Below are 20,254 nucleotides of genomic sequence, written 5' to 3' on the forward strand. Positions count from 1 at the left end.
AGCACCCTATCACTCTCTAGTTCCTGAACCTGCTTCCTTCCTTTATCACATTCATCACTATCTGACACTGTACCATAAATTTATTGGTTCATTCAATTTTTATCTGTTTCCCCCACTAGAGGGCAAAAGGTCAGGGACTTTTTTTGTCTCTTAATCATTGTATTTGCAGCACCAAAACATTGCCTGATACATAATAAAACACTCAGTAATCATTTATTGAACAAACTATGTCTCTTAATAAGGACAGCCAACAGGTAAATACTGCAAAGGCTCTATTTTCTAATGACCTAATCTTGAGCACAGCCTAGGTTACCTCTCTCTAAAATATCTCCTGTTCTTTTCACTTTTTCATCCCACTAATTCCTATACATTTTGAATTTAAGTTTCTTCTTTCCCAAAACTCCAACTACCTTGTGCTCTACAGTCGCTCATGCATAGCTCATGCCTATATGGAAATCAACTGTTTATTCATCTGTCTTCCCCACAGGACCATGGACTCCTTCTGGGCAGGGCTATGTATTATTCAATTTTGTGTCCTCATTGCCTGGTATGGTATCTGGCATATGGTAGAAGCATAATAAAAGTCTGCTAGTCAAAACTATTCAATGATTTTGAAGATGACTTCTTACAGCAGGAAAATTTACCCAGAAAAAAACATATGATCCACTCAAACTTACTAATAAATTTTAGTAATAATTTGGCAAAACATTATTTCTCCCAACTCATTCTGAGTCATAAGAATGCAAACAAAATTATTCCTTGGGTCATGTATAATTAATGCAATGGTTATTAGAGCTGGATTATTTGTTTTAAATAAGTCATTATGATACAGTAGTTATAATAGTTAAGTGTTATACAAATGCAAACAATTACCTATTTAGTGATTAGGAAAATCAAGTATTTTTTTAACTAGAGAAGTCTTTTTTTTAATTCATCCTTTATGTGTATAAAAGATTTCCATAAAATCTGGCAGCACCTAGACAAATGTAATCTTGTCAGTGACATCTTCAATCTACAAAAACTAAAATATTTTATCTATATGTCCATACTTTAGGAATCCCCTATGTATATACTTTCATATATATATATATATATATATATATATATATATATATATATATGTGTGTGTATGTATATATATACATATATATATTCATAATACATTAGATATAAATAAATAAACATATATATAAGACTTTCTGTGTTAGTTCTCCCCAAGTGTGATCATACTCGGGAAATTATTTGGACTGGAAAATTCACATGAGATGTACATACAAAGCAGAATATCAATTTACTTCTACAGGCTGACATACTTGGCAGGATGAGTATCAATGATTAGCATAATGCACCAAGGAAACTTATTTGTAGATGAAAAGGTTGCTCATGAGCTCAGCCTTAGAATACTGGGAATTAAGAATTCTTGAATAGTATTCCATCAGGCTAAACTAGTTGTTAAAAAGATATATTTAAATAGCTTTATTGAGATATTAGAGGCCCGGTGCATGAAATTCATGCATGGGTGCGGTCCCTAGGCCTGGCCAGCGATTGAAGCGCAAGCATCTGGCATGGAAGGGCAGGTCCCAGCGGACCTCTGGGCCCTGGGCAGCACCTGGGCCCCTGGGCCCCTGCACGCCCCCCTCCACCTGAGTCACGGCACCCGAGTCCCCATGCAGAGATGTGGTGAGCACAGCTGGACACCGTGGGCCAAGATGCAGCATGGGCCTCTGGGCCACCCAGCGGCGCCACATGGAAGCCGGGTGGGCAGCGTGCTCTCTCCCGGCCCGCCTCACAGACTGGCTCCTGCACAAACCTATGGGAAGCCCAACCGGCCCCTGTGTCCTGGCAGGTGTAGTCCAGTGCCCGGCACCTGAGTGTGGGGGGAGGCTTCGCCAGCACAAGAGCCCTGGCATCCTGGGGGAGGGTAGCAGGGGGAGTGCGAGCAAGCTCGTGGAACATGCTGCATTCTCACAACACCTCCATCCCATCACCCCCACCCCCAGGTAGCCGGCGAGAGGTCACAGCGCATCGCCAATGCCTGCCATGTTCTGCACCGACCCCTGGTGGTCAGCACACATCATAGTGAGCGATTGAACTCCTGGTCTTCTGGTTGAATGACTGCCCAAGGGGACAATTTGCGTATTAGGCTTTTATTATATAGGATAATCTATTGGGGTATAAATTAATGAGGCATAATTCGCATACCATATAATTCACCTTTTAAAATTCTACAATTCAATGTTTTTAGTATATTTATAAGGTTGTGCAACCATCACCCCTAATTTTAGAATATTTTCATCACCCCTAAAACCTATACCCATTGTAAACCATTTTCCACTACCATCTCCCCACAGTCCTACAGCCCTAGGCAACCACTAATCAACTACCTGTCTCTATAAATCTGCCTATTATGGACATTTTATATCAATGAAATCCTACTATATGTGATCTTTTCTGGCTGGTTTATTTCACTTAACATAATGTTTTCAAGGTTCATCCATTCTGTAGCATGAATCAATAGTTTGTTTCTTTTGATTCCTGAATAATATTCTATTTTATGGATATACCATATTTTATTTATTCATTCATCAGCTTATGGATACTTGGATTGTCTATTATTAACTAGGGGCCCATTGCATGAAGATTCTTGAACGGGGGGTGGGTCCCTCAGGCCGACCTCCACTGTCTCCAATCTGGGAGCCCTCAGGGGAGCCCTCTCCAATCTGCGAGTTTCTGTCCATCTTTGCAATCATATGAGCGAATTGTCTGAGACCCCAACCCAGAATAATTATGCTCACAGAATAATAGAGGTCTTTTTATTTTCTTTGCTCCATTGGTGGAGATTTTCTAGAAGTTGCAGGGTATCTTCCCTTTAATTTTTCCTTGACACTGTGACTTTACTTATGTCTCTCACCTTTGCTTTCCCTCCATCCCCCACCTGCAACAGTAACTTGCTCCAGGCTCACTTTGCTCTAGTGTCTAGGAGATCTACAACATGTCTGCCACCAGAACTACGATTCCCAACATTCCTGGTGCTCCCTGAACTCTTGGTTTCCATTTCAGGTCCAGGGACTGCACAAACCAAAAGGACTGCGAACTCCAGCCGCCCCCAGGCTGGGCTGACAGGACCAGACACCAGTGGCGTCCCCAGGACACCGGCCACTTGGCACTGGCCACAGGCTCAAAGCAGGTAGGGTCCTGGGGACACCCACCCCACCCTGCCTCTGGCCCCTCAGTGCCTGCACACGTAGGCCCGGAGCGGCTGGGGGGCGGGAACACCCACCGCATCACCACAGCGACAAGGCAGGCATCCTGCCCCGCCCCCGGCCACTTGGTGCCTTTGCGCGTGCACACTGCCCACAGGCCTGTCATCTTTGTTGGGTTAATTTGCATACTTACTCCTGATTGGCTATGGGCATCATGGAGATACGGTCAATTTACATATTTTTCTATTATTAGTAATTCTGCTATAAACATTTGTGTACAAGTTTTTGTGTGAATATGTGTTTTAATTTCTCTTGGGTATACTTTTAGGGTAAAATTGCTTAGGGTTATATGGTTACTCTATGTTTAACCTTTTGGAAACCTTCCAAACTTTTTTTTGCAAAAGAGCTGTACCATATTTTATTCCCATCCACAATTATGAATTTTCTAATTTCTCCATATTCTTACCACCACTTATATTTTCTGTTTTTTGATAGCAGATATCCTAATGGATGTGAGGTGACATTGCATTGTGGTTTTCACTTGAATCTCTCTATAGCTAATGTAGTTTAACATATTTTCATGTGCTTATTGGCCATTTGGATAACTCTTTTGGAGAAATGTCTATTCAAATTTTCTTTACCCATTATTTAAAAAATTGAAGCATCTATCAGTATCTCCTTCTTTTTATTGCTAAATAATATTATGTTGTATGGACATACCAATTTTATTTATCTCTTAATTGGTTGATGGGCAATGTAAAATATTTCTTGTGTATTTTTATGGAGAATGTTGGTGGTATAAGCAGGATGGAAAAGGGGGAACATTTGCACTAGGGAAACTAACATAGTTCATGGGCCTGACTTAGGAAAAAATAATAGTGTCTGAAAGAATGGGGCAAATTTTATTTCATAAGTTATCATCTTATTTAAGGTAATAGGGGGGAGGTGGAACAGTCTTAGAAGTAAATGAAGCAGGACAGTCAATCTCTAGATAGTGTTTATACTTGAAGCCATGTGCTAGTTGCATTCTCTTTCCAGGAGGTCCATCCAATTCAGAGCTGGACTTCACCCAATCACTGGAGAAAGTTGCATCTAGGTACCATCACCCCACTGCCCCTGGAAAAAAGGGTTGGCAAAAGCTAAGAAGGGTCGGACTCTCAAACAAACAGGCTGGAGTACCAGCAGATAAAATATTATTGGGAAACAAGACAGAAGTGGGAACATATGGACCAAGAAAACTTGGGTGACAACAGAGAGGTTGATTATCATTGCAGATGTGTTGGTTCAGGGCCCACCTCAGTCATTCCATGTTCAATTGGGAAATTCAGTGAGATTATTTCCATATTCTACCAATAGGAGGGTTCGAGTCGATTGCCTGGCCAGACCTGGTTTGTGGACTGAAAAGTTTGAGGTAAAAAGCCTGAGGTCTATAATGATAGAGCAAGAAGAAGACAGGGACTTTCAAACCTCTCTAGTCAAAGGAGATATTCCATACTAGCCTATCTATCTGTCTATCTATCTATCTATCTAATCTATCTATCTTTCATTTGCCTATTTTTCTCATTAGAAGAAAGTACTAACTCCTCCATTGAACCCTTTCTTCCAGAATTGGAACAAGTTCCTGAACCTTTTATCAAATACCAAAGGAGGTGGGTTGATTTGTGTCTAGGGGCCATATTCTATGGGAGGGGAAAGTACCTTTAAACACCAGAACTATCCCCAGTCTGTCAAGAGGATCTTGCTATGAGAGCCCTGCTGAGGGAACAGCAAGTTTTAGTTTTTATCCCAAGTTAACCCCGGGTGAATGCTAAATGGTGGAATGTCCTGCTAGAATCCCTTACTATAGCAATTGTCATTTCTCTATTTCTCTCACTTACCCCTCCCCAGTACTGTGTATTTATAATGACATTAGAGGCCCGATGCATGAAATTCATGCAAGAGAAGGCCTTCCTGTCCCTGGCTGCCAGCATGGGCTTCCATCTGGCACCGGAGACCTGGGCTTCCCTCACAGCCCTGGCTTCGTCTAGAAGGGCGTCCGGAAGGACATCCAGTCTAATTAGCATATTACACTTTTATTATTATAGATAAGTTAAATGTACATACAAACTTCCACCACTCTACACAGTTTTCTTTCCATTAGTTATATTCTAGTCCTTTTTCCCTGAGTACACACCCTGAATACGTTGAGTGAACTAATTCTGGAGCCCCCTTCTTGTTTTGGTCAATGGCATTTTTGATAGAAACAGAGTATACCCTAATCTCAGTGGGAACTATTGTACTATTGTATTCAATAGTTAACAAATATCATTTTTTAGTATTCACTGTGTGCTAGATACTATGCCAGGTGCTAAAAATAAACCAAGAAAAAATCCTGTCCTCAAAGAAATTACACTCTAGGCGTGGTGGGGAAGCAGCGGACAAGTACGTAGGTAATGAAATACCAAGTGATGAACAGGTAGGTGCTTTAGGAACACAAATGGGAAAGTACTTAACCCAACCCCAGAGTCTCGAATAGCATTTCCAGAGGAAATGGCTTTACCTGAGGCTAAAAAATTATGCAGGCATTAGCCAAATGAAGGAGTCACTAGAGGGGCAGGAAATTATACCAGAGGGGACAACTTGAAAGAAAGCACTTGATACAGTTAAGAGAATATACTCAGCAGTCAAGGAAGTATATCAAACAGCCAATCAGATTGTCTTTCTTGGGAAGTTTAAATTCAAGTTATTCAGAAAGAAGATTCAAGTAATCCTATCTAATAAAGGAGTGATATGCAAATTGACTGTCACTCCAACACAAGATGGCTGCCCCCATGTGACACAAGATGGCCACCACCAGATGGCCAGCAGGGGAGGGCAATTGGGAGGGACCAGGCCTGCAAGGGATGGCAGTTGGGGGTGATCAAGCCTGCAAGGGAGGGCAGTTAGGGGTGACCAGGCCTGCAGGGGAGCAGTTAGGCATCAATCAGGCTGGCAGGGGAGTGGTTACGGGGTGATCAGGCTGGCAGGCAGAAGCAGTTAGGGGCAATCAGGCAGGCAGGCAGGCGAACAGTTGGGAGCCAGCAGTCCTGGATTGTGAGAGGGCAGTCGGACATCCCTCAAGGGGTCCCAGATTGGAGAGGGTGCAGGCTGGGCTGAGGAATTTTGTGCACTGGGCCTCTAGTAGTATTATAAGCAGAGAAATGGAAAGAAGCACAGTTAAAAGGTCCTTCAGAGGCTTCAGAAAAAGAAGCAACCGCAGATGGCTGCTTCTAAAGGGACAGTGTGACCAAGTCATCATAGAGCTTCTCATTGGACCCTAAGCATCACTTTTGGTTGCTGGGTTCTAAGAGATATATGAAGTCTTCCTGTGCAGCTGTTGTAAGAGCCTATAAGAACTCTTCAGATGCAGGAGACAAACCCAACCTGAAAAATGATTAAACAATTTAAAATTCCACGGCAGAGCTTGAGTTCAAGGATGACTGACTGTAGTTGTTTAAATTATATCACCAGAAAAAGAGCTCCATCTCTTCTCCACCTGCCAGCTCTGCCTTTGTTTCCTTTGTCTTCATGTCTTCCTCCAAGTGGTCCCCACCAGCAGTTCCAGTTTTACATTTTACTAAGTGGAGGACCCCATCTTCCTCAAGAGTTCCAGCAATAGTGAGGATGTTACTTCCATCAGGAACCAGTCACTGTGGCCAGGGGCTGGTGGTTCTCCTATTGCTTTGTCTTAGATCACACATTCACCCCTGAGTCAGGGTCAACCCCACTTAATCACATGGTCTGAGGTGTGGCTCCTCAATGGAAAATTGAGATGCAGTCATTGAATAGGGAAGATGGAAGCTGAGAAGACAGAAACTCCAGCTGCCTTCCTTACATGGCTACTTGTGTGTCTTTACTTCCCTGTATCCTTTATACATATCCTAAATAACTGAGTACATTTTTGGCTCCTCGTAGCCTAAAAGTTTCTAGCAAAAAGGATCATTTTAAAAAGTCCTGTATGAAATGGATTTTCTACATTCATGATATACAACTTTTAAATAGAAGGCAATGGTTATCTACAAGTGTAGGCAGCTAAAATGGCCAAATGTAACTTTAATGTGAGTCTTCACTCTTTCTATACTGATTCTCCATGAAAAGAGATGATCCTAGAGCCCACCTTTCTTCTCTTCTTCACTTCACCCAACATTGCATACCTATGAAGACAGCGTAGATACAACCACCGTTTTCAGAGCCTAAAGCAAATTAGGACTCCTCCATTCTCTTAAAGTTAGCTGAATATCTTTTGTTATAAAACAATCACTCCATCTTCTCTCATTCTAATTAAATCTAGTTATATATTTTTAAATGCTTTGACAACAACTGGAGCAGAGTAAGTCCTTTAAAAAATTGAGTTTGCCTACATTTTACAAATGTTAACAAGGAAGGGGCAATGTGCCAAGTTTGATATTAGAAAATAATACAATACAAAGACTTGGTTCTCATGGAACTCGGAGTTTATTAAAGGAGACAAATAAATAAAAACACAAATTATGGCATAGCATTTTAACTATAACAAAGATCACTACCAAATATAGATGTATCACAGAGGGAGAAGTAACTAAGTATGGGGATGGGTCGTGTGGGCAAGGATTCCTGGAGGAAGTGATAGCTAAACTGGATTTTGACAGATGAATAGGAATTTTATAAGTGGCTATAAGGAAAGGGCATTTTAGGCGAAAGATAGAGGAGGGCTCAAATAAAAACAAAGTCATGGTGTTGTGGAACTATATATTAGTGTGTCACAGAAATTATTATTGTAAGAATGGGAAATGTGAATTTAGGGAGTAATAAAAGATGGCATGAGTAGGAGAAGCAGTAAATTGAGGCTCTCTTATCTAATCAATTGAACAAGCCAACTTTAAAAGTATTTCAGAAGAGAAGAATCTAAGCATTTGACATTAGGGCACTGATTAAGTACCTACAGAATATTAAATATGACAAAATAACGATGATGCAGAAGATTATGTAGTGTAAGGAAAGGGGGAGGGGAAAAGGAGGAGGAGGGAAAGGAAGAAAGAAAGAAAAGAGGCAGGGAAGGAGAGAGGGAGAGAGAAGAGGAGGGCGGAAAGTACACAGAAACCTAATATGGCTTGCTGTGGTCTTCCAGAAATCCAGATGCAGTCAGAAAACATCAAAATGGAACCTTAATGTGAGTTTTCACTCTTTCTATACTGATTCTCCATGAAAAGAGGTGATCGTAGAGTCTACCTTTCTTCTCTCTTATTAATAGAACCTCCGTCTTGATTGGGGCACCAAGATATATAGCCTAGAAAAATCATGGCAAGTCCATTCCTCCTTGCTAGGTGCTCACATTCACAGCCTCCCTGGGTGATTTGGTGATCAAATTCTGGCCAATGACTTGGAAGTAGGAGAGTGAGTTCTGGGGAATGTTTTTTCTTTCATGAACAACAACAACAAAAAATAGATTCCCGTTTCCACTGGAATTATTTTCTTCCTGTTGTAGAGGATAAACAAACAAACAAACAAAAACCTTTTCCCTCTACCTTCCTAGGTTACTGAGCAGGGCATAACAAATTAGACAAAAGACAGGATAACAAGAGAAAAGGAAACAGAGTTTATTAACATGTGCAGCCTGCATAAATGCAGCAGAAACTAAGTAATGAGTAACTCAAAAGGGTGGTCAGAATTGGGGCTTATGTAGCATCTTAACAAAGAACAGTAAACTTGTAGAGAAGTGATAAGATGAAGGAATGAGGTATAGGCTTTGAGGGTTGGCAAATTGTGGGAAGGGGGACCTACTGGAAGACATGGGTTATTTGAGCAAGATTTCTTTCTAGACCCCTCTTCATGCCGCCTGTCTATCTTCCCGGGAAGAGAGGAATGTGGCTGGCCTCGTTGTTCTCGTAAGTTCCTGCTTTTAGTCAGATAAGGGAAGCTCTAAGAAGGTTTCTTTCTGCATCTGTTAAATCTCATTTGCCTCCATCTCAAAATAATCATTATGCCAAGGTGACATATTTTGTGACGGCATATTCGGATTTCCTATACTGTCTTGAATGTGGTTTGTAAGGGCGTGATTTTTAGAGAGATGGCCACCATCTTGTAACTATGCCCAGATTGTCTATTTAGAGTCCAGTATTGGGCAGAGTGCAGGGATAGAAAAGAAATAGAAGTTATGGTTTCTGAGTCCAAAAGCCCTATAATACAGAGTGTCACACAACAAAACAACTGGAGAACAATTACAAAACGCACTTACTCAGTGCCAACTAACGTAGAACTGATGGGGCGGCCCTCCAGAATCTCCTATTGGTAACTCCATGCTGCCAATGCTTCTTGCCAATGCAGCTAAACTGATGAAGCTTTCAGAAAAGAGGTGACATTTAGAGCAGATTCTAGTCTCAAATTCTTATCTTTTTAAAAGACACTTCTGCCATTGTTTAAACAAGACTTCACTCAGAAAGGAAACAGTATCAAAAAGGCATTGGGTTTTAGTCTTGGGAAAAGCCCTTAACAGCTGTAGGACATAGTGGTGGTCATTTAAATATCTGGCATTTTGGTTCCTGATTTGTAAATTGGGGATAATGGTTCATTCAACAAATATTTACTGAGCACTTAACAAGTGTTGGGCACTGCTTCAGACAATGGGATACAAAAGTGAACCAAGTCCATCCTTATAGACAGTAGACATACAATAAACATATATTTTATCAAGAGGTAGTAGTAAATCCAGTGGGAAAAATGTAAAGTGGGAAAAGGAAGATAGAAGGAATAGCAGGTAAGTGGGGAGGAGATTTGCTATTTTACAAGTAGTGGTCAAGACAATCTCTTTGCGAAGTGCCTTGCACTTCCTTCCCCATGTATTTGCACGTGCCTGCTTGTCTGTCGGCAGAAAAGAGGAAGTCAAATGACTGAAAATATGTAGAAAGCGCTTGTTTTTTTGTTTGTTTGTTTGTTTGTTTTGTTTTAATCTTTATTGTTCAGATTATTACCGATGTCCCTCTTTTTTCCCCCCATAGCTCCCCTCCACCCAGTTCCCATCCCACCCCAAGCCCTCGCCACCCCACTGTCCATGTCCATAGGTACTGCATACATGCATATAAGATCTTTGTCCAATCTCTTCCCACACCTCCTTCCCCTCAAGAACTGTCAGTCCGCTCCATTTCCATGCTTCTGATTCTATTATATTCACCAGTTTATTCTGTCCAACAGATTTTTTATTCATTTGATTTTTAGTTTCACTTGTTGATAGATATGTATTTGTTGTCACTTTGTTGTTCATAATTTTTTATCTTTATCTTTTTCTTCTTCTCCTTCCTCTTCTTAAAGAATACCCTTCAGCATTTCATATAATACTGGTTTGGTTGTGATGATCTCCTTTAGCTTTTTCTTGTCTGTGAGGCTCTTTATCTGACCTTCAATTCTAAATGATAGCTTTGCTGGGTAGAGTAATCTTGGTTGTAGGTTCTTGCTATTCATCACTTTGAATATTTCTTGCCACTCCCTTCTGGCCTGCATAGTTTCTATTGAGTATTCAGCTGACAGTAGTATGGGTACTCCCTTGTAGTAACTAACTGTTTTTCTCTTGCTGCTTTTAATATTTGCTCTTTGTCTTTTGTCCTTGGCATTTTAATTATGATGTGTCTTGGTGTGGTCCTATTTGGATTTCTCTTGTTTGGGGTTCTCTGCAGTTCCTGGACTTGTAAGTCTATTTCTTTCATCAGGTAGGGGAAGTTTTCTGCCATTATTTCTTCAAATAGGTTTTCAATGTCTTGTTCTCTCTCTCTTCTTCTGGCACCTCCATAATTCGGATGTTGGTATGCTTGAAGTTGTCCCAGAGGCTTCTTACACTATCTTCATATTTTTTTATTCTTTTTTCTTTTTGTTTTTCCAGTTGGGTGTTTTTTGCTTCCTCATATTTCAAATCTTTGACTTTATTCTTGGGATCCTCTAGTCTGCTGTTGAATCTCTGTATATTATTCTTTATTTCAGTCAGTCAGTGTATGCTTAATTTCTGACTGGTCCTTTCCCATTTTTTGGGGATTCTCACTAAGATCCTTGAAGGTCTCACTAAGTTCCTCAGAGGTTTCTAGAAGATTCTTGGGTAACCTTATAACTGTGGTTTTGAGCTCTATATCCAGTAGTTTGTTTTCTTCCATTTCTTTCATTTGTGACATGTTTCCTTGTCTCCACATTTTGGCTGCTTCCCTGTGTTTGTTTCTATGTATTGGGTAGCAGCTAAGTCTCCTTGAGTGATAGAGTGGCCTTGTGTAGTAGGTGTCCTATAGGGCCCAGTGGCTCAGCTTCCCCAATCACCTGAGGTGGACACTCTTGGTGCACCCCTTTGTGGGCTGTGTGCACAGTCTTGTTGTAGTTGAGCCTTGATTGCTGTTGGTATCACTGGGAGGAATTGACCTCCAGGCCAATTGGCTGTGGGGTCCAGCTGTGTCTACAATGGAAGAGCTGCAGTGCAGGAGAAACCCTTATGAGACAGGACCTGCTTCATTTGGGCTTTGGTGCTCACTGAGTCTGCCCCTTGAATGTGTCACTTATGGATGTGAAGAGTTGTAATCTGGTATGGTCTCACCCTGACCACTGGGTACACTGGCTCTTGGATCTCCAAGGAGGTGCAAAGTCAGCCAGTGCCTGGGGCCACCCAGCAGGAGCTACAGAGAGATCTTCAGATTCCTCCTCTTTGTATCAGGTTTGGAAATGCCTAGTCAAGGCCCAGCTGTGAAGCAAGGCAGGCTGCTGGTAGTGCCAGCCTTGGGCCTTCTTTTGATAGCTTTGGGGCTCCCTGACCCAGCTGCAGCTTGTTTGACAGCTTTTAGGCTGAGAAAGGACAGGCCACTCATATACAAAAGCCACTGCGCACAGTTTGGGTGGGGTTGTAAATAGGGTAGGGTGGGGTCTCAGGGAATCTCCAGGGCAGAGCAAACAGCAATGGCTGCCAGTCAGCCCAGCACCGGGGAGGTCCCAGCACAGGAACAATGACAGTTGTGAGCACCTCCATCTGGAAGAAAGCTGTCCCCGCGTTCCTGCCCCGATGCCAGACAGTCCAGTTTCTCTCTGTATGTGTCTGGGTCCCCCAGAGTCTTGCCCAGCACTGGAGCTCAGAGCAAGCGGGAGCTTGTATCTCCCTCCCAATTAAAAAAGCGGCACACCTGGGTGCCAGCCCATTCCGTGCCTCCGCACCTCCTACCAGTCTCAATGTATTTTCTACTTTACCTCTAGTTGTAGTACTTCCACTCAGCCAGCTTTCCCACTGTTCTGGATGATCGTTGTTATGTATTTTAGTTGTAATTTTGATATGGTTGTGGGAGGCACCATATACAGGGGTTTACCTATGCCGCCATCTTGGTTCTAGAAAGCGCTTGTTAAATTACTCACCACTATGTGAACCTAAGGTATCATCATCATTATTATTGAGAATTAAGTCTAAATCCCTTAGCTTGACATTTAAGATGCTTCATAACATGACCTTTCAACCTATCTTTTCAATTTTATCCCCACTCCCCCATATAAATTTAACTTGCAAATAAAATTTTCACTTTATATAATTCACTTGGCAATAAATCATATACCATCCCATGTTGCTTCTCCTATTGTTTCTTCTCTTTCAGTCCTGAATGATTTCATTTTTCACAAATCCTGTGTCCCCAATGAAAGGATAAACTTCTGTATGACAGAGTCCATAAGTACCTTGAGCATCAAGGCTGTTTAATAATATTGATTGATTTTGTTTGACACACTGGTTTAGGTTCATCATCACTTTGGAAACTCTCACTCTGGAATTTGGTGTCATAATCAATCTTGCATGAATTTTGAATTGCCTTACTTATCATGGAGCTATGTAATCTTTGAGAAGCAAAATTTTGAAAAATTATGTATTTCTAGCAAACACCTTTAACTGTGGTTAGGACTTCCCTAAGGATTATCTCAGTGTCATTCAGACCAATAAGCAGCTCCTAATCCTATGTGCCCTTTTCAGGACTATAATCCCATGCATCCTGATGGCCTTTTCATGACCTTGGGAGTATTTCTTGTCAGTGTACAATTGTTGTTATCTCTTGAATGACATTCAAGTAAATTTTTCCACTGAAATAACTTCCCAGAAGTCTGAGAAATCAAGCAGAAGAGAAGAATATGTAAGGCGCAGTAGAAATTATAGGATAAATCTAAGAGAGGTTTTGGAAAGCATAATAATGACCTTCCAAAAATAGCTATATCCTAGTCACTGGGACTTATGGAGATGAGATGATAAAAATAGAGGTAAGAGCGATGGAGTGATGTGGTCACAAGCCAAGGAGTGCAGGCTGCCTCTAGAAGCTGGGAAGAAACACACACACACACACATACACACACACACACACACACACACAAATAAGGAAGAAACAGATTCTTCCCTCAGAGCCTCCAGAAGGAATGCATGGCCTTGCTGACTCTGATTGTAGTCCTGTAAGACCTATTTTCAGGGTTTGAAACTCCAGAATAGTAAGATAATAAATTTATGTTGTATTAAGTCACTAGATTTATGGTAATTTGTTACAGCATCAGTAGGAAATGAATACAGTGGTAAAATAAAAACAGCCCTAAACTAGAGATCTGTCACAATCTGGCCTCTGCTGCATGCATAGTAATTGTGTAATCTCAGGAAAATCACTCTACTTCAGTTTCCTTTCCTGTAAAGTGAAATTAGACCTGCCTTACAGTGTTGTTATGAAGTTATCATTATTCATGTGAGCTCTTTGTAAAGTGTTTTGTGTTATACAAATGTTAGGTGTACTTTGACTTAAGGTTTTCTTAATGAGGGGAAGAACAGGAATGAAGACATTTGTCTTTAGTATATTAATACCTTAAATTTACACTCTAACCTCTCCTGTAACAACCATGCTGTTTTCCAAGTGGCCTACTGCAGGGATGGTCATCCGGCACACTTGTCTCAGCCTTCCCCCCATCAACCAAAGTGAACATGGCTAATTGGTTGCAGAATCCTTTGCCCAAGAGTCAAAACACAGCCTTGGAGACCTTCTTAACCCACCTGCAGGAGGTTGCTATCAACCAACTAGAGATGGCAGGCAAGAAGAAACTTAAGAAAGTTTGGTCCCTTGGCCAGCAGCATGGACATCACCTGTGAGCTCATTGGAAATGCAGATCCTCAGGCCCGTCCTGGAGCCACTGAATCAGAATCTGCATCTTGACAAGATCCCTGCCTGGGTGTGTCCTCTGTACTAGTTGAGAGGATATATTTTGGGGTGGTTTGAACTCCAGCTGTACAAGTTACTATTGTGCAACCTCAAGCAGTGTCTAAAGCCTCAAAGCCTGTTTTCTCATCATTAAAGTGGAGAATAATACCCACCACGTTGGTTTGTTATGAGAATTAGAGAGGCTGCACATGTAAGGCCTTTTGCACAGTGCCTGCCAACAAATGCTCAGTTAATAATAGTTCTTTTCATTGTACCATTTTGCACCCATCTACAGCTGCTAACCAGACTACACATCCATTCAGCATTGCTTGAGCCTCTCAACAGGGCGGATTTCCAAAGCCATCCACGCCCACAGAGGCAGGAGGAGTGCGGGGCGGGGGACAGAAGCACGGTCAGAAACGCCGTCCCCAAATACCCAGGATACTGTACTTTTTGCAACACGTATCCAATGCCAGGTGGTCTCCTTACTGTCAGATCTTCGCTGCACTTGGCTTTAGTAGAAACCTGCTAGAGAGTCTAGACAGCCATGACCCGTGGGAGAGAGCAAGGGCCAAAATTCCTGCTGAGTCGCTCTGGGCCCCTGCCTCTATCTTAATTTCCTTCTGAACTTTCCGTCTGCCGCTGGTTTCCATGCAGCAGCGCCTGAACCAGCGAGCCCCTGCCCAGCTGCCCCCTGGCGCGCAGCTGCAGCGGCGGTGGCAACCCCTTCCCGGGGTCGGGAGAGCTGGGCGGGGGGTGCGGGGCGGGGGGCGGGGCGGAGCTCGGCGTCCTGCTGTTGCTGCCCTGGCCGCCGCCGGCGAAGCTGCCGCCCCTGGCTCGGATGCTCAGGCCCCGCTGCACTGCCCTGCGGGGACAGACGGGTGCACACCGGGCCTGACGGATGAGCAGCCCGGCCCCTGAACTGCCACCTCCCCATTTGGCTCTGTGCCCGGCGGTGGCGACTGCAGCCTGGCGGTGGGGGCGGCCCCGCCGTCTCCGCAGGCTTCTGCGTGGTCTCCGCCGGCTTCTGCGCGCCGCCTCCGCTCTTTGCATAGTAATTTCAGTTCCTGCAAGCACCCGGCTGGCTCCTGTCTCCGAAGGACCGCCGCTCCGAGCACACCGGAGCCATCCGTGCGGCGCGGAGAAGCCGCTGCTGGGGATATGCGACGGGAGCCCCCTCCGCAGCCAAGGCAGTGGCCCGGCCGCGCGGAGAAGAGCCCGGCGAGAGGCAGGTAGGCGGACCGACCCGGGGCCGCGGGAGGAGACGCCCCCCAGCCTGCACCACCTCTGCCCGGCGTCCAACCCCCGGGGGACCGCAGCAGAGTTGTGCTTGGTACTGATGGGGGGTTGATTCGGTCCCACGTTACCTGGTGATCTGTTGCCTGTTGCTCTTGTCCCCATCCCATTCTGCGCTCCGGGAGGGTCTGTCTTTCTCCCAGGTGATGAATTTCTCTGCAAGGTCATTGCTCCCTTAGGCTCTGTCTCTGAAGGTAAATGGGAAAAGGCGCTGCAGTTCTTGTTCTTGGGCGGGCGGGGGGGATTTATAATCAATGGGTCTGCACACTGTGAATATCCCAATAGGTAGATGTGGGGTGTGTGTGTGTGTGTGTGTGTGTGTGTGTGTGTGTGTACTACACTGGCATGTGTCTTATTTTCCTGTGCTTATTCTCTTTAAGGTCAAAACACTATTGTTGTACATAAAATATATGCGTTTGTGTGTGTGTGTGTGTGTGTATACAGGCACCTTTACATGTATATAGTCTCCCTTGAGATAGGCTGAGAGGGAAGAAGGGCGGGCGGGCAGAGGTTGATAAAGGGAAATCACTGTAGAGACCTGTTCAGTGTCTAGAGGTGAACTTTGGAGCCAGATTAAATCAGGGTTGAGACTAGAGGCTATAAATGGTTCTTGGGAGATGGACGTTAGAAAAGAGCTAAAGAACAACCTGTCAGCAGTCCACACAGCAGATCTTCAGGTTATCCAGGCAGATCTGAAAGACACAGGCAACATTTCAGACTCAACAATGGACAGTGAAAGAGGAGCGGGGAAAGAGGGGCACTTAGACACTGGAAAGTGAATTTTGTTTGGGTGGTGGGAAGGCAGCAAGTCCCTGGCAGGTTTAAAGGGCCTTCTGGAGGGGCGCTCCGAGAAATCTCTGCTCGGAATGTAGGCAGTTCAAGGTTAGGATGATGTGAATGTCCAGCAAGCGGCAGAGGCGGTGGGGAAAAGGCGAGGGTTTGGAGGAGGAGGGGAGGAGGCGAAGCTCTGAGAGTCACCTAGAAGCAACCACCATTTATTAAGGCATCTCTTTCTTCATATGAAATCAATACCTTGGCTATGCTCCATCTAAAAAATTTTCACAAGACATTGAAGATCCCTGGGTCCATGTTTGCATTTTGTTTTTGCAAGGAATCTGGGTCATGGTGGGACTGGAAGTAACTGAAGTGTTTACAACACCAGCAAGATTTGGAGAGAGAGTTGATTAAGGCTTAGCTTCATGAAATATTTACACATCTCTTACGTGGGCTTTTGTTTGCTCTTGTTGGTGCTGCTGCATATTTTACTTCGATAATGATTTGAGTGTACTTCTCCCAATGTGCTTGTTTTCCAGTTATAAACTATTGTTTCTTTTCCATTGTGTTCACCATTGGCCTGCCCAGAGTAACAACTGTGGGAATAAAGATACATGAGTCACAGCATAAAGGCAGAAAATGTTTTCTGTTGCTATCTGCAAATGGCAATAGTTTGTGTTATAGAATGTTCTTTTGAAGTAGAATCATGAAGAACATTGTCTTAAGGCTTTGTGGGTTTTTAGTAGGGAGAACGGGTTGTTGATTCCTAAACAGAAAAATAAGTAGTAAGTGCCATTGCAAATCTAGATGTTATTTCATTGGAATTTATTTTGGAAACAGTGCAGAGGAAGTCGTAGAGACCCGGGTAGAGTGTGTTGTGGTGTGGTGAGGCTTTACCTAATCACTAACTAGCCTTTCATAAAAACGACAAGGACAGAAACCTGAGGCGCATAGCTTCATATGGGAAGTGTAGGACTGAAGCAAGATATGAATCAGATCCATCTGTGATGGAGGTCAGGTGTTTTTAAAACTTGGACATTTTTTAATTGCCTCAATATACTTACCCATTGCACTTAATTATTTGTCCCTGCAACATTCCTTTGATTGTGCCTCAAAAATACATGAAAGAATATATTAGATACAGCTATCCTTCACTGTATGGATTTTCGGTCATGAAACCTGCAGCTTATGGGGAATATCGTTCATGGAATCACAAAATCATAAAGAGATTGGCCTCAGAGAGTCCAGACATGCAATTCCAGTCCCGGCTCACACTTGAGCTCATTCAGTGGCAGCTGTCTCTACCCTTTTATATGCTCATTCATTGATTCATTCATGCATTCAACATACATTTCTCCTGAACGAAACATGGTCCTAAATTGTGGGATTGAAGAGTGAACAAGACACAGTCTCAGCCAGCAAGCCTTGGGAGAGAGGGAGTAAAGCTAGTTAAGTGCTGTGTCAGGGCGAGCACAGGTGCTTGGGAGCAGGTTGTGGAGGTGGAGAGGACAAGGACAGTTCCCAAGGACCTGAAGAATCATAGGAGCTAGTCTGATAAAGAGGGGAGAGAAGGGCAGTCCGGGTACAGTGACCAAATATGCAGAGCCCCAGGAAGAACAGGTAGCTCTAGGTAGTTGAAAAGCTGTGAGTAGGTAAAGATGGGAAGATGCAGATAGAGAAAGGAGCAGATCCATCTTCAGGGTGAAGTCCGGAAGAGCTGCTAACTCATCTGTTCAGCCAATCATTTGATCTGGAGAAGTTAGGTAAATGCATTCATATCAAGGCTCTAAGTTGTTCACATTACCCAAGTTTATATGCTTCAAATGTCTAGAAACTATATTTACCTTAATTTATAAAAGTCTAATTAAAAGGGAGACGTGTCCTTAAGAAAATCACAATTTTCTGTGCCTCAATTTCTTCGTCTTATAAAATGTGAAAATGAAAAAGAATGAGAGAATGGAGCTTTGATTTTTATAGAAGTAAGTTTTATAGAAATGCAGGGGATTTTATTTTTATAACACCAGTGCTCAGGGCAAAAGGATAAAAAAAAAATACCTGTATATTCCAACCATTTCATTGTCCCAGATGATTCCAAAAGAGAAACTGAATGAACAAAAATGTAACTTAGAAACACATGCAAACGAAAGCCCAAAGGCCACATGCAATTTAAAGTTATTTTTTTTAAGTGAGGGAGACATGTATAGATCTCCCATAGTAATCAATAAGTGCCCTTCTAGAAATAGTCACAACCCATTGTGAAGTCAGCTTACTGTGTATGATAGCATTTTATTTTCAAAAAATAAATAAAGTAAAACAGAATAGAAGGATAAAGTTCATTGAACGTTTAAATTAAATATATATTTATATGTATGAACACACTAGACCATGATGCAAAAATGCATATCTTATGCATCATGTTCCCAAAAATCTAAAAGCTACTGCTTTCAGTGAATTAAAAAACAGATGCTTGCAGTTTTCAAGACCCCAAGAGTCAACTAGAAGATTAAATACATAAGCATTTATACAAAATTCTGAATAGTAAGATTTATCGGGAGAAAAGCAAGACATTATGACTTACCAGTAAGTTCATGGCAGTAAAGTTAGAGGAGACTGAGAACCTTGGGGACTGAATTAGTCTACAAAGCTTCAAGGAGGAGATACAACTTGAGCTGATTTATGGAAGATGGACAGATCTGGGTGGGCAGTGAGGAAGAGTTGATGATATAGAAGAAGGAAGTAAAGAATGAGGTGGCATAATGTGAGGCTTGTTTAAGAATCATCTAGGGCCATGGCCAGGTAGCTCAGTTGGTTAGAGAGTTGTCTGGATACACCAACATTGCAGGTCCGATTTCTGGTCAGGGCACATAGAAGAATCAAGCAATGAATGCATAAGTAAGTGGAACAACAAATCAATGTCTCTCTCTCTCTCTCTAAAATTTTTTGAAAAAAATCATTTAGAAAATAAAAAAAAAATGAATATCAAATTATGGGGAGAGAATTGCAGCAGAATTTTTGTTCTGACTAAAATATTACTCAAGAGTTGCTGTTTATTTTATATCTAAGATTTCTTTTCCTAATATATCTACTCTCAGAAAATCTGGACAGAATGGCCATAACATCATAAATCTGTCATTTCCTGCCATCTTTTTATTTCTTTCACAATAATTTCCAGGCTTGGCCTTTTTCAACTGAATTTAACGGTTGAACTATTGAAATTATGTGATGCACCATATTGTAGCATGATTAGTTCATTTCTTAGAACACAAGTACAATCTTTAGCACAGGAGGTAAGGGTGATCAAGTTTTAAATTGAGTGAATCCTTCAACAAGTCTCCTTTTTTTTTTTTGTGAAAGTCATTTTTTTTTTAATTTCAAACCTTAAGGTTTGAACTGTGTTTTTAAACAAAAGGTAATTTTTTTCAATTCAATTGGGCATGCTTTTCTTTTTTTAAATTAAATTCTTTATTGTTGAAAGTATTACACATGCCTCCTTTTTTCCCCCATTGACCTCTCCCTGGCTGTTCCCACCCCCCAGTACATGCCCTCACCCCCCTACTGTCTGTGACCATGGGATATGCTTATATGCATGCATACAAGTCCTTTGGTTGATCTCTTACCTCCACTTCCCCTGCTTCCCTCTGAAGTTGGATGGTTTGTTAGATGCTTCTCTGTCTCTGGATCTGTTTTTGTTCATCGGTTTATGTTGATTATTATATTCCACAAAAGAGTGCGATCATGTGATATTTATCTTTCTCCGACTGGCTTATTTCACTTAGCATAATATTCTCCAGGTCCATCCATGCTGTTGCAAATGGTAGGAGT

The 20,254-nt window shown here is 42.4% G+C and overlaps 1 protein-coding gene across 1 annotated transcript in view; it reads left to right on the plus strand.

Annotated features, from left to right (window-relative positions):
* The first annotated feature begins 15,242 nt into the window (after window positions 1–15,242).
* GPRIN3 (GPRIN family member 3) overlaps window positions 15,243–20,254 on the plus strand; it is a 70,942-nt gene continuing 65,930 nt past the window's right edge. Inside the window, exon 1 of the mRNA XM_079775955.1 lies at window positions 15,243–15,594. The gene's annotated coding sequence lies outside the window, so the exon portion shown is untranslated. The remainder of the gene's footprint in view (window positions 15,595–20,254) is intronic.

This window comes from Cnephaeus nilssonii, assembly GCF_951640355.1.
Source record: "Cnephaeus nilssonii genome assembly, chromosome: 1".
NCBI classification, from domain to species: domain Eukaryota; kingdom Metazoa; phylum Chordata; class Mammalia; order Chiroptera; family Vespertilionidae; genus Cnephaeus; species Cnephaeus nilssonii.